Source organism: Neomonachus schauinslandi, chromosome 4 (genome assembly GCF_002201575.2).
Source record: "Neomonachus schauinslandi chromosome 4, ASM220157v2, whole genome shotgun sequence".
In the NCBI taxonomy this organism is placed as follows: Eukaryota; Metazoa; Chordata; class Mammalia; order Carnivora; family Phocidae; genus Neomonachus; species Neomonachus schauinslandi.
In genome coordinates, this window is record NC_058406.1 from 37,890,960 (window position 1) to 37,907,044 (window position 16,085).

At 37.0% G+C, this 16,085-nt stretch overlaps 1 protein-coding gene and 1 pseudogene across 1 annotated transcript in view; one reads left to right on the top strand and one right to left on the bottom strand.

Moving 5' to 3' along the window:
- AGBL4 (AGBL carboxypeptidase 4) overlaps positions 1-16,085 on the bottom strand; it is a 1,445,284-nt gene that overhangs the window by 530,964 nt on the left and 898,235 nt on the right. The gene's annotated exons all lie outside the window — the stretch shown is intronic.
- On the top strand, positions 1,330-3,070 carry LOC110575034 (annotated as a pseudogene).

A 16,085-nucleotide genomic window follows, 5' to 3' on the forward strand; every position in this document is an offset into this window, starting at 1 on the left:
CTCTAGGAAGTAACAACAAAGAATCAGACAAGAAAGAAACTACTATTTATTGAGTTCCTACTCTGTGCTAGGCATTTTAATCAGCTCTTCTCCTTACATCCTAATACTTACACGTTAGGATATTATATTCTCCATGTTACAGATGAGGATGCTGAGGCTTAGAAGATTTCAGTAAGATGTCTTAATTAGTAAGTGCTAGAGTTAACATTCAAGTCCAAATTGCTGTTCACAAGGAGGGAAACCACTGGGTCGAGGGCAGTGAGAGTTTCCTATATGTATGAGTTTCCCAATGCCCAGCTGAAGGAAGACCCAGAAGCCTACAGGCTCTGTGTGACCTTGGGTGAATCATTCATCTATGGGTCTTTTTTTTAATTTTTCAAATGAAGAATGAAGAGAATGACCTCTAAGATATTTTTAGTTCTAAATATCTATCAGAATGTGAATCTAACAATACTAGCACATGCTTTCAAATGAGACTTCTCTATACTGTAGTCCCCACCTGTATCTGCAGTTTCACTTTCCATGGTTTTAGTTACCTGCTGTTAACCACGGTCTGGAAGCAGATAATCTTCCTGATGCCTGGTCAGAAGGTCAAAAGTAGCCTAATGCTATGTAAAAATATCTACATCATTCATATTACTTCATCACATCACATAAGCATTTTATCATCTCACAACATTGCAAGGGGAAGGGTAAGAATAATACCGGCATACCTCATTTTATTATGCTTCACTTTATTGTACTTCAAAGATATTATGGGTTTTTTTTTTTTTTTTTTTTTTTTACAAATTAAAGGTTTATGGCAATCCTGTATCAAGCAAGTCTATTGGTGCCATTTTTCCAACAGCACTTGCTCACTTTGTGTCTCTATCACATTTTGGTAAGTCTCGAAGTGTTTCAGATGTTTCATCATTATTGTATTTGTTATGATGATCTTGATCTTTTTTTAAAAAAAGATTTTATTTATTTATTTGAGAGAGAGAGCACACACAAGCAGGGGGAGTGGCAGGCAGAGGGAGAAGCAGGCTCCCTGCTGAGCAAGGAGCCTGATGTGGGACTTGATCCCAGGACCCTGTGATCATGACCTGAGCAGAAGGCAGATGCTTAATTGACTGAACCACCCAGGCATCCTGATCTGTGATCTTTGATGTTACTATTGTAATTGTTTTGGGGTACCCTGTGCCCATATAAGATAACAAACTTAATTGATAAATGTGTGTGTTCTGACAAATCCACTGACCAGTGGTTCCTCTGTATCTCTCTTTCTTCAGGCCTCCCTACTCCCTGAGACACAACAATATTGAAATTAGGCCAGTTAGTAACCCTACAATGGACTCTAAGTGTTCAAGTGAGAGGAAGAGTCGCATGCCTTTCACTTTAAATCAAAAGCTAAAAATGATTACATTTAGTGAGGAAAGCATGTTGAAAGCCAAGACAGGCCAAAGGCTAGGCCTCTTGCACCAAACAGTTAGCTAAGTTGTGAATGTAAAGGAAAGATTCTTGAAGGAAATTAAAAGTGCTACTCCGGTGAACATACATTTGATAAGAAAGCAAAATAACCTTATTGCTATTATGGATATCTGAATGCTAATATGGAGAAAGTTTTAATGGTTTTGATAAAATCAACTGGCCACAACATTCCCTCAAGCCAAAGCCTAATCCAGAGCAAGGCCCTAATTCTCTTCAATTCTATGAAGGCTGAGAGAGGTTAGGAAGCTGCAGAAGAAAAGCTGGGAGCTAGCTGAGACTGGTTCATGAGATTTGACATAAAAGTGCAAGATGAAGTATCAAGCGCTGACATAGAAGCTGCAGCAAGTTTTCCAGAAGATCTAGCTAAAATCATTAATAAAGGTGGCCACTCTAAACAACACATTTTCAATGTAGTCAAAACAGCCTTATATTGGAAGATGCCATCTAGCATTGTCATAGCTGCAGAGGAGAAGTCAATGCCTGGTATCAAAGCTTCAAGGACAGGCTGACTCTCTTGTTAGAGGCTAATGCATCTGATGACTTTAAGTTGAAGCAAATGCTCATTTAGCATTCTGACAATCATAGGGCTCTTAAGAATTCTGCTAAATCCACTCTTCCTATGCTCTATAAATGGAACAACAAAGTCCGGATGACAGCATATCTGCTTACAACATGGTTTACTAAATATTTTAAGCTTACTGTTGAGACCTACTGCTTAGAAAAAAGATTTCTTTCAAAGCACTACTGCTCATTGATAATTTATTTTGTCACCCAAGAGCTCTGATGGAGATGTACAATGAGATTAATGTTGTTTCCATGACTGCTAACACAACATCATTCTGCAGCCCATGGATCAAACAGAAATTTCAACTTTTGAGTCTTATTATTTAAGAAATCAACTTTATGAGGCAATAGCTGACATAGGTAGTGATTCCTCTGATGGGTCTGGGCAAAGTAAATTGAAAACCTAAAAAGGATTCACCATTTTTAATGACATTAAGAACATTCATAATTCATGGGAAGAGGTCAAAATATCAACGTTCACAGGAGTTTGGAAGAAGTAGATTTCAACCCTCATGGATGACTTTGAGGGGTTCAAGACTTCAGTGGAGTAACTGCAGATGTGGTGGAAAGAGCAAGAGAACTAGAACTAGAGGTGGAGCCTGAAGATGTGAGTGAATTGCTGCAATCTCATGATAAAATTTGAACAGATGAGTTGTTGCTTATGGATGAAAGTGGTTTCTTGAGATGGAATCTACTTCTGGTGAAGATGCTGTGAAGATTGTTCAAATGACAACAAAGGATTCAGAATATCACATAAATTTAATTGGTAAAACAGTGGTAGGGTTTGAGATTGACTTCAATTTTGAAAGAAGTTCTACTGTGGGTAAAATGTTATCAAACCACATTGCACACTACAGAGAAATAGTTCATGAAAGAAAGAGTCACTTTCTTTCAAGCAGCAAACTTGACCGTTGTCTTATTTTAAGAAATTGCCACAACCACCCCAGCCTTCAGCAACCACTACCTGATCAATCAGCAGCCATCAACATGAAGGCAAGATCCTCCACCAGCAAAAAGACTATGACTCACTGAAAGTTCAGATGATGGTTAGAATTTTTACCAATAAAATATTTTTAAATTAAGGTATGTACATTGTTTTTCTTTAAACATAATGCCATTGCACATTTAACAGATGACAGTATAATGTAAACATAACTTTAATATGCACTGGGAAACCAAAAAATTCATTTGGCTCTCTTTATTGTGAATATTTGCTTTACTGCAGTAGTCTGAAACTAAATCTGCAATATCTACAAGATATGCCTGTACAATAAGACATTTTGAGAGAGAGAGAGAACATTCACATAACTTCTTAAAATTTATTTTATTTAAATTCAATTATCTAACATATAGTGTATCACTAATTTCAGATGTAGAGTTCAGTAATTCATCATTCATCCAGTGCTCATTACATCATGTGCCCTCCTTAATGTCCATCACCCAGTTACCCCATCCTCCCACCCACCTCCCCTCCAGCAACCCTGAGTTTGTTTCCTATGGTTAAGAGTCTTTTATGGTTTGGGCGCCTGGGTGGCTCAGTTGGTTAAGCGACTGCCTTCGGCTCAGGTCATGATCCTGGAGTCCCGGGATTGAGTCCCGCATCAGGCTTCCTGCTCGGCAGGGAGTCTGCTTCTCCCTCTCCCACTCCCCCTGCTTGTGTTCCCTCTCTCGCTGTGTCTTTCTCTGTCAAATAAATAAATAAAATCTTTAAAAAAAAAAAAGAGTCTTTTATGGTTTGTCTCCCTCTCTGATTTCATCTTATTTTATTTTTCTATCCCTTCCCCTATGATCCTCTGTTTTGTTTCTTAAATTCCACATATGGGTGAAATCATATGATAATTGTCTTTCTCCGATTGATTTATTTTGCTCAGCATAATACCCTCCAGTTCCATCCATGTTGATGTAATTGGTAAGATTTCCTCCTTTTTGATGGCTGAGTAATATCCCATATATATCTATATCTCTCTATATATCACATCTTTATCTATTCACATAACTTTTATTACAGTATATTGTTATGACTTTTCTATTTTATTATTATTATTGTTAATCTCTTACTGTGCCTAACTTAATACATTAAAATTTATCATAGGTATGCATGTATAGGAAAAAAACCATAATATTTACAGGGTCTGGTACTATCTGTGGTTTCAGGCATCCACTGGGGGTCTTGGAATGTATACCCCATGGAAAAGGAGCAACTACTATATAGGATAATGACTAAAAGTATGAGTTTTGTAGTCAGAGAGACCTGAATTCAAATCCTGACTCCTGACAATGTAAAATTTAATAGTTATGTGTGTGTGTCTGTTTGAGGTGTGAAATTTTGAAAACATCTAAAAAAGTATGAGAGAAACAGCTATAAGGGTGTTCTATTTTCAATTTAGGACTTATAAAACAGACTTCCTCTAGGCTACCCGTAGAACAACAACTTGGTTCCTGTGGGATATGAACAAGAATTAGGAATTCCCATATTTCTCCCATGAGAGGACTTAGCAGTTAACTGAGAATCTGGCTGGGATGGCAGGACAAACTACCTGGGACAGACCATATGAGACTGTATCCTCCAGAGAGGACTTCAAAGCCCTAATAAATTAAGAGAGAAAGAAAGAGGGACCACAAAAAACACCAACAATAGGCATTATAAGCAGATGCTACTATGGACTGAATGATTATGTCCCCCTCAAAATTAATATGCTGAAGCTTTAATCCCCAATGTGATAATATTTGGAAGAGGGGCTTTTGTAAGAAAATCAAGGCATTAAGATAGAACCCTCATGAATGGTATTAGTGCCCTTATAAGAGGAGACATGAGAGAGATGATCTCTGTCTCCAACATGTGAACACACAGCAAGATGGTGGCCTCCTGAAAAATCAGGAAGCAGGTTCTCAACAAAAACTGAATCAGCTGGCACCTTGATCTTGGGCTTCCAGCCTCCAAAACTATAAGAAAAATAAAAGTTTGCTGTTTGAACTACCCAGTCTATGGTAATTGTTATACCAGCCCAAGTTAACTACAGTAGATGACCTCAGAAAAGGTGGTACACCTTGGTGGTCTTCTGTCTGAGGAGCAACCCAGACCTGCCATTTCATAGCCAAGATCAAGGAGAAGCCAGAGAACACCGCATGGATCCAAAACTCCAGTGTCCCTTTTGCCATGAGGTCAGTACCACTAGATATTGGTTTTGAAGGGAGGAGGAGAGAAGGGGAGGGAAGCAGAATCTGAAAGACCAGATAATTTTATGTAAAGAGCAATGCATACATAAAGGGATGGCTTGGTTATGCCATAGGATTAAATTTACTGGTTTTGAATAAAATCCAGTGTTACTATTATTTTTTTTCAAGTTTTCTATCACACTGAACTCCTGAGGAAGACCAGAGATGTTTTACAGAGAGGAAGATATTACAACTTGTCTATGAGCTGCAAATAAAATTTCTGGACCCACTACAATAATATAAAATATTAACATTTGACTTATGTTTTATATTTTTACAGTTTTAGAATTTGTGTGTCTTGTTCACTGTTGCATCTCTAATGCCGATACAGTTATTGACATATAACAGAATCTTACTATGTATTTGTTGAATCAATTTAATGAATAAATGAAAGAATACATTTTGAAAAGTAAGCTTCATAACCCCTCCCCATGAAGTAAATATTACTATAGCACCCATTATACAAATGAAAAAAAAAATCAAGGCTCAGAAATGTTAGCTGAGCTGTTGAAAGCAATGTTCAACTTGTACATGATTGTATTGGAGCTTGAACCTGATTCTTCTGACTCTGAGGCTGTTTCCACTAAAACAAGTTTCTATCACTTATTCTTACTTCTCTCCCATGGCAGCCATAAACTTACCACTGAGGTGATAAATGATAAGAAAAGATATTTCTAAGATCCATTCCAGGCCTGGGATCCTGCCCTCTGACTCATGATTCAGATCCCTATTCTGTCATGACCATCTGTGGTTAGCAGTTCTGATATATTCATGTCTGACTCTACATGGCTCAGTTTAAGAACTTGCAAACAGCCTCCTGGCACTGACGTCCTGCTTATATAGTAGAGTCAATAACCCTCAGCATTTTCAGCTCCTTTTAGTGCTACCCCAACAGTCCATTCTTTTGCATGTAGCTGTCCAGTTTTCCCCACCATTTGTTGAAGAGACTTTTTCCCACTGAAAATTCTTTCCTGATTTGTTGAAGATTAATTGACCATATTAAGGAGGGCACGTACTGCATGGAGCACTGGGTGCTATACGAAAACAATGAATTGTGGATCACTACATCAAAAACTAATGATATATTGTATGGTGACTAACATAATAAAATAAAATTTAAAAAAAAAGATTAACTGATCATATACTTGTGAGCTTACTTCTGGGTTTTCTATTTTGTTCTATTGATCTATGTGCCTATTTTTATGCCAGTACCATACTGTTTTGATTACTATAGCTTTGTAGTATAACTTGAAGTCTGGAATTGTGATACCTCCAGTTTTGTGTTTCTTTTTCAGGATTGCTTTGGTTCACATATAAGTTTTGACTCCCCAAAAGCTTAACTACTAATAACCTACTGTTGACCAGCAGCCTTACCATAACTTAAAGAGTCAATTAACACATATTTTTATACTGCATATGTTATATCCTACAGTCTTATAATAAAGTAAGCTAGAGAAAAGAAAATGTTGTTAAGAAAATCATAAGGAAGAGAAAATACATTTACAGTACTATATTACATTTATTTATTTATTTATTTTATTATTATTATGTTATGTTAATCACCATACATTACATCATTAGTTTTTGATGTAGTGTTCCACGATTCATTGTTTGTGTAATACACCCAGTGCTCCATGCAGAACGTGCCCTCTTTAATACCCATCACCAGGCCAACCCCCCCGCCCAGAACCCTCAGTTTGTTTCTCGAGTCCATAGTCTCTCATGGTTCGTCTCCCCCTCCGATTTCCCCCCCTTCATTTTTCCCTTCCTGCTATCTTCTTTTTTTTTTTTAAACATATAATGTATATTTGTTTCAGAGGTACAGGTTCAACAGTCTTAAACAATTCACAGCGCTCACCATAGCACATACCCTCCCCAATGTCTGTCACCCAGCCACCCCATCCCTCCCACCCCCCACCACTCCAGCAACCCTCAGTTTGTTTCCTGAGACTAAGAATTCCTCATATCAGTGAGACACGTATCATATGACCTCACTGATATACTGTATTTATTTAAAAAACAAATCTGCATGTAAGTGGAATTGCACAGTTCAAAACTGAGTTGTTCAAGTATCAATGTATCTCTTTGTTGAGGCTGGTTGCTTTCAAAGCAGCTCTGGAAGACTAGAGAACTATACAACATTCCTGAGATGTCCATGACAATGGGTAATGGGTGTTTTAAAGCTAGTTTTCTCTTGGATACTCAAGTCTTTATTAAAAATGGTTTACCTTCCTGCTCAAATCACATACACAACCTCACAAGTATTTCTCACTCCAATCACTGACAGCAATGTCAGTGATTTCTAGAACACACATTTTTATTTATTTTCTTTATATTCCAGCACCCAAGGCCCACTTATGAACACATTCCTAGTGGATACTTTTGAATGAATGAGAAGCATGAGCGTAAAGTTTAGTCCTAAGAGAAGCAGTGTGGAAGATACTGCTTGGGGTGGCTACTGAATCCCCAGTGATTTTTCATGCCCTGGAAACAGCTCCAATATCCAGTAGTGGGCACATGGCCTTGTCTATTCAAGATGGTCCTGCCCTTGGGCATAACTCATTTAACTATGACAGGTCAGGACAATCACAGTCACTTTCTGGTAAATCTGAAACTGGAAATAGAGAAACAAGAAACAAAATTGACACTGAGTCATATTCATGTTAATACATAAGTAGTCATGTCATGAATTTTATTGCTGAGATCCCCCAACTGATGCTTGGGAATTCCCCCAAGGATTTGTTATTCAACTTTTCTATAAATGCTATGAATTAACCTCAGTATCTTCCAATAACATCATTGGAAGGGAACATCTTGAGAAGGGAACTGCCTTATTTTAGAAAAAATCTATGATATACTACTTGGGGATAGAAAATGAAATCACAGGTGATGAGGTTCAACTGGTAACAAGAAAACAAAAGATGGAATTCTTGTAATTTATAAGATATGAACAGAAATCTAAAGATGGGTAAACAGAGAAGGAAAGGGAAGTGGGAGGAATGGATTAAGATATATGTATATATATAAGGATTAAGATATGAGGAAGATGAAGCTCAAATTAACAGAAATGGTTATGCCTTAAGAACAGGCATGACTAATATTTTTTTTGCATTGATATAATATAAATTCCTTCCATCTCCCTAAATCTTCAGGAAGATCTGATCCACATACAAAAAGCTTTATGTATTAGATTTTTTTTTGCATGTCTTTGTGTATGCCTGTGGATAGGCATGAATGTGTGTGTGTGTGTGTGTGTGAGAGAGAGAGAGAGAGAGAGAGAGAGAGAATTTAGGTATACCCAAGAGAGGAGATGAGTTCCTTGTCTGGGTCAATAAGGACATTGTACACATGACAGCAAAATGAACCATAAACTGAACTAATTCAGAGAGCTTTGAGCCAGCAACAAATCACAATACCAAAATTCACCCCAATCCACACAAAATTCTGAGAGGTTGAGAGGGAGCTCAACCTCAAAATTCTGAGAGGGAGCAAAGCTTCCACTGCACATAAGGTGAGAGCTTTGAACTAATTTCATTTGAATCTCAAACAACAGAATACCACCGTTGACATCTGATCTACACAGCCTATTTGGATAAGTGACCTTGGCAAGTTACTTCTCTCTTTGCTACATCTCTTCAGTCCAGTCAAGACTAGTACCCAGAGCACTTGACTCTTAGCCCTGTGTACAGTGAGAAAGTTGGAGCAGAGTTTTAGTATCAGTTTATCCAGATCTTATCAATTTAATTATTTGTTCATGCATCTACTCATTCAACAAATATTTATTGACCATCTATTATGCGTTGGCCACTATTACAGATGTCTGGCATATATCAGTGAACAAAAATATAGAAGAATCCCTACCGTTTCATTCTAGGGTTTTTAATAACAGGAAGTTTCTGTGTAGTTTAAACAAGAATGAAAGTAGAAAACAGAAAAGCAGATAAGGGGAAGGGGAAAGGTGGGGGAACTCTGTTGCATGACAGCACAGTGGCTTTTCTGTTGATTGCAAACAAGAACAAAGAGCCCCACCTAGAGTCTCCTAACCATGAGGGAAACCACTTTCTGCTAGTAGTTCTATAAGTATGGAGCCCAATACTGCTGCTGGGGTGAGCAAAGCTTGCTGGAAGGCTTCACCTCTCCACACTGTCAGGAGAGAACACCCAGGGTTATTGACAAAACAGTGAATTATTTCTTAATAGAATAGAGTCAGTAGAGACAGGGATTATGGTGTAATTAACATAACATGAATTTTTAAAAATCTTAGATGTGGGCTGCCAGCAGGAGATAGGTCAGACACAGAATAGGGATGAGAGTTCAGCAGAAGCTTGCTGCACTCTTTACCCTAGAGAATTTGTTAGGGCTCTAAACCTGGATCAGATGGGTGTGGTAAAGAACACTAGACTGGGAGTCAGAAGACATAACCTGATTCTACTATGAACTCATGGTATGACCTTGAGTAATTCCCACCTCCTCTCAGGGCTCTTAGTTCCCTCTCTCAAAAATGAGGGGATTGAACTGAATATTCTTAAGATTAAATGATCCTCTAGACCAGTGTTTTTTAAACATACCTTTATAATTTTTAAACAAAGCCTATGTTTCTAAAAATCCTTACATAAATCTCTGTAATCTTAAGCAATTAAAAGCAGAACTGCTCTAAGAGTATTAGGAGGTAGGGGGCAGGTAAGAGTTCACTTTCTCTTCCCCCCTTAGCAGAATCACCTTTTGCTTTTCTCGATGGGAGGAGGAGAGGCCCCAGTCATTTTGGCTATACCTCTCCTGTTCTCGGAGGAAGCAGTTGCCATCAAAGCCATTATCCACCTGATGAATATGGCACTAGAGACCACTGCCCACCTCAACTGGAAGGCTATCAGAGATCATTCCACCATACCTTACTATTGATTTCCTTCAGTCACTGCTACAAGTCCAGAACTTTTCCGGCATCTGTTCTCACCTGACCACTCCTCTCCATTCCCACCTCCTTTAATCCAACCCAAGCTCCCTGGCTTTTCCCCCCTTCCTTCCTCCCAAACACTGTTTACTCTGAATAATGGAATAGGAGTAACCATCTCATGGGTATTTTGTGAATTAAACTAATATATGTTAATACTCAGTGCAGTGCTTGATACATAAATATTACTTAAGTATTTTTCACTATATTTGTAACTGTTCATTTTATTGTTGTCAATATTATTACTTAGGGGCCAATAATACCATGGCTTTCACTTTGGTGAATCACTAGATTTGCTCAACTTGCTTTACCCATCAACAGCCTTAATCTTTGCCTCACTTCCTTCTCTCCACACCCACTTTCTATCTTCCTTCTTAGTGATTTCTACATTCATACAGATGATCCATTTAACATCATGGCTTCTCACCTCAGTGCTGTCAGCAAACAAAATAATGCTTGGCTCATGGTAAGTCCTTAATAGATACTTTTTGAATGAATAAAAAGGATCTCTGATAATCTTTTCCTTCACTCTACTTCAGCTTCTCTTGCCACCACCACCATCTTTCTCTTTTTCTTAAGTATACACAGATGCACACACTCTACCCTACATATAATCTCAAATGTCCACATCATGTCTTACAATTGCAACTTTCAATATAATTTGCTGAAGCATTTATTTTACAATAATTCTTTGAAGTCCAATCCATCAATCCTTCTACTTCATGACTGTCAGCTTCCTTCCTCTTTTTTCTTCCTATCCATGTCTATCATAATTATGTCCTCATGAACACCTTCAATCTTCTTGTCGCCATCCATTTTTTCTCCTGTGGCAAAACTCATACCCATAATGAACTCTTCTACCTACCTTATACAGGCCCCTTATAATTGGAGAAAATCACGTATCGAGGTAAAATGTCTGCATTTTAAATTTATGATCTTAGTCCTCAAGTAGCTGTTATCATTGCTCAACAATTCTACAAGGTTATTCTGGTAAGTAGGTTTCTCATGTTTTCTCTGGGGAAAAAAAAAAAAAACAAACTAGTTCATACTTTCTTCCATCTCTTGAAAACCCTTATTCTTTTTCCCTCACCGCCATTCTTCAAGGATAATCTTCTCTAATGCTTTCCATTTTAGAAACCATCAGACAGGAGGATTCTCATATTCCCATAGCCAAAATTAGAAACATGCCTATGTTTCTTTTGTATAATCCCGCTACCATGGATGAATGTGTCCTTCTTCCCAACAAAGGTCCTCAGCATGTCTTTTGGATCCCACGCCGTTCACTTTCCCAAGGATGGCACCCTTTTGATCATCTCCTGTGTCTCCTTCATCATCAATCCTGCTCTCTCTCTGGATCATTACCGTGAGCAAATAACTCTGCACCCAACTCTATACTACTTATTTCTCTACTCCTCTTCTTGACAAAACTTCTGCATATGTATGCTCCCAGCACCTCTTATTCTTCAATGACTATTCTGTTCATTCTACTTTTGGCTTTCTTCCTACTTCCTACTTCTGGCCACTTATTTTCTGATTTCTATGTGGGCCTCTTTTCTTTTGTCCAACCTCTAAATATGGAAATTCCCCAGAGTTTGATCATCTACTATCTTATCTTTTTTTTCTCTACCTTTCTTCCTAGGCAAATATAGGCATTAATATAATCTATATGCTAACAGCTCTCAAATGTATGTTTCCAGCCCAAACTTCCCTGGACTCCAGCCTTGTACATCCAAAAGACTACTAGATATCTTTCCTTAGAGATCTCATAAGTATCTAAAACTTGATATTTTCAAAACAAATGTGCTGACTCCCCTATCTACCCACACTGCTTACCTTTCAAAATTCCCCAAAACAGTCAATGGCAACAATATTCAACCAGTTGCCCAGCCAGAAACCTGAACTCAATCTTAATTCCTCACTCTCCCTTCATTCCCAGATATAATAAATCTTTCAATAATCTAACTTCCAGTACATATGTCAAATCTTTAAGTTCTTTCATCTCTACTGCCAACCACCCTAAGCCACTATTATCTCACTTCTGCAATAGCCTTCTTACTTATTTCCTCTGTTCTGTAGTTTAATTTTATCCTCCACAGAAGCCAAGTATTAGAAACAGACACACACACACACACACACACACATCAGTTTGCCTAAATGTTAACCCCCATCCCCTGAATTTGTGCCCCACTAAAAAGGCTTTAATGTCTTCTTTACTTTGCATTACAGACAACATCCAAATGCTCTAATATGGGTTTCCAACCCCATCTGATTTTAGCCCTACTTCCCTCTTCATCTGCTACCACATTTCTTCTTTATATTCCTTGAATTCTATATCCTTTCCCAAGAGGTTTTCAACCATTCTCTTCCTTCTGCTCAGCATAATCTGTAGTGTTCTTCATTTCCCTCCTTCTAATTCTTTAAGCTTCATCTCCTCAGAAGAGCCTCCTTTGCCCATACTATCTAAGTATGGCCCTCATGCTATTTCCTAACACCAAAACTGGTATGTTATTATAGTTTGTCACAGTTTTAAATTGTATATGTAACTGTCTCTATTAGTCTGCAATGCCCATGGGGGAAGAAATCATATGATTTTATTTACTTAAGTATAATTCATCCTTACCAAAAAGTTGAGTCAGTAAATAGCTGTTAAATAATGTTGAATGAATTCTAAGACAGCAAAGAATATATTTTGAAAGATACTTAACTAAACTGTGAGCTTCCTAAGAACAGGGTGATGTGATTTCTCTCTTACTTTTTCAGCATTCAACATGAGCAAAGAGTAGGTCTTGAGAAGGTTTTGGAACTAAATAAAGATTCATTCTAACTTTGATTCTGACATTTCAAATAATATAATGTTTTCTGATTTCACAATCCTAGCAACTTCTTAGCTCTGCCTGTGTTTTGCTGAGTTAAATTTTAAGGACTCAGGGAGGCAACATGTGTAATGTAGAGGGCCTGGGATTTGAATTGATTAAGATATGCTTGGAATCCCAGTTCTTTCCCCTTAGTAGCCAATACCTGATGTAATTAGTTAATCAAAAGTCTGTTTTCTGGAATATAATATAGCTATATAAATAGTTATTTTAAAAATTAATCAAGATAATACATATGAAATAGCAAGCACATAGTTGGCTTACAACAAATGCTAGCTCCCTTCTTAGTATGTAAGAATAAATCCTATTCAGGCTGCACATGCTCTTGGAGGTTCTGAAGATAACTCTCCTGATTTTACAGATGGGATTTTGTTTAGGGTCATACAAAATATCAGTGTGAAAGCTGAAATTAGCATGTGTATCTTTTCTCTGTATTCTTCTTCTTCTACTGAAAAGATGGTATTATAATATTCTATGGTTTGGTTTTAGGAAAGAAAAATACTATTGTGCTACCACAGCAGACCTGCTTTAGAAGATAACCTTGAAAACTTGTAAATAAGCACATTTTTAAAAGGCAGAAGCCCATATCCCAGAGCTATTATCTATTCTAATTTGGGCAACAACTATATATGGATATTTACCATGCTTAGGCTGAGATGAGTGAGACTTCAGATGCAAATCTTCATTGAAACAGTTATATGTTTAAGCCAAGCAAAGCACTTGTTACTCAACACAAAGTTCATTGTCAGTTCTAAGACACACATTTTCCCTCCATCTAACATCTCTGAAATTCAGATATATCTTATAGTATCATGACTCACTGACATTGCCTGAATACATATATCAAAACTTGCTAATGTGTCAGAGGCTTGGGAGAAAATCCCAAAATGACAATGGACACTTTGAAGAAAGGCTACATCATCATGTTCTTAAAGACACTGAAACTGCTACTGTGTGGGAAAATGTCTCTACTGACAACTCTGAATTAAAAGTAAATCAGAATAGTTGGATCCTGAATGTGTTAAAATACCTTAACACTTTATTTGTATAATTTTTATTATAAAAAAGAGAGATCCATGACAAAAATCTCTGTATAAATAAGTTTGAAAGAGGTCTTTTAGTAAGTATAAAATAAAAATCCAGTATAATAAGAAAGCATTGTGTCAGAGTTTAATTGACAACATTTTTCTTTCTTATTAGTACACAAAGTAATGGTGCATCTTATAGTTGACAGCTTCTTAAATTTGATGAAATGTGGTAAGTCACACCAAATAAAATGCTCCAGGTTATATAACACTTTCTAATAAAAATACTCAAATCACATTAATCTTATACTGATTAACAACAATTTAGATTGTAACTCTATTAAAATACTATTAACCCATTTATTGAACACCACATATGGTTAATTATAGCAGAGTAGTTAAGAACTTTGGAATCCAACCAACCTGAAATTCAATCCTGATTCCCCTGTTTATCAACTCTGTAATGTTTGATAACTTACTTAATTTCTCCACACCTCAGTTTTTTATTTTTAATAATGGGAAAAACAACAATACTTATCTTTTAAAGTTTGTTATAAGGATTAAATTAATTATTTAAAGCAATTAGCAGTATGTAACTTCTAGAAATGGTCCAATATCTGTTAACCACTACATAACTATTGCCCACTATTATTATAGTGATATTATACTACTTGATCTTTACAACATCCATGTGAAAGTATTAACTATCTCCAATTTATAGATGAGGAGTCTGATTCTTAGAAACTTTCTGTTGGAAAAGGGTTACACAGACCACTGATTATTTAGAAAACTTATGGGCAGTAAATTATAGTAGTCAGTTAATTATCAGATACTCAAGCTTAAGTTCCCTGCCACTCAATAATTATTAAAAGCTCAGTTGAAAGAGAGAAAAAGAATACATGGAAAACAGCCTAAAAAGTATATAGTTCATCTGCTCCTTAAGATACTCTAAAATTTATCTTTGGATCAAGGCAAGAGAACATGATTTTGGTCTTTTATAGGACTGCTTTTATCAGCTTGGCAGATAACAAAGGACTATATTGAGAGATGTTATAAGAATAGCCCTATGAAATCTTTTCATTACTGTTAAGGATGTGTCTGAGAATGCTGTTTATCACATTGTAAACTATATTCTTTAAATTCACTTACCCTCTTCCCCTCCCCTGGATCTCAATGTCAATAAGAGCTGTGTTTTTCCTTAGAAACGGAACTGAGTTTTGTAATGGAGAGTATGAACCATGTACCTAATCTTGTATTTCTCCTTGCCTTGGTTACTAGGAATCTCAATGTCAAGTTTATTACTCAAACCCAACAAATGTAGATATTAACTTTACTCCTGACTTCCTCTTTTCCCTCCTCTCATTTTGCCAGAAGGGACAGTGTATGAAATGTCTCTAAAATGTGAGAGCCTAGTTCCTTCCAGGCACTGAGAGAAGACCATGTAATTGGATCATTTTTACAGATGCTAGAGATGAAGCTGAAAAGACAGACATGCCAGCTGGAACATAATAAGTTCTGTATTTTTATAATCCACTCCAAATAATTTATGACAAATGAAATATAATAAATAAATCAGTCAACAAGCAAACATATAAATAAATACTAAACATGTATCTTAATTCTATAGATTTCCCATGGCGAAAAATGAATTAACCTAACTTGACCCACCTCCACCTCTGGTTTGCAATGAAGAGTAGTCCTCTATAATCAGTGTCATGCAGAACAGAAGGGTGGAGGTCAGATGATACCACGTAGAGAAAGATTTCTAAGAAGAATGGCATAAATGAACTCTGAAATGGAATTTTTTTTTTTCTAGCATCTGCCTGGCTGGAGCCTTCCCCAACTATCCACTAGCTGCTGCTGGAGGAACTAACTCTGCCCACATAAGCACACAACATGTGCCAAGTCTGACCATGGCACAGCTTTACAAGGAATCTGGAGACTAGAGAATGGCTTCAGGCTGACATAGCTTCATGGAGAAAACAGGAA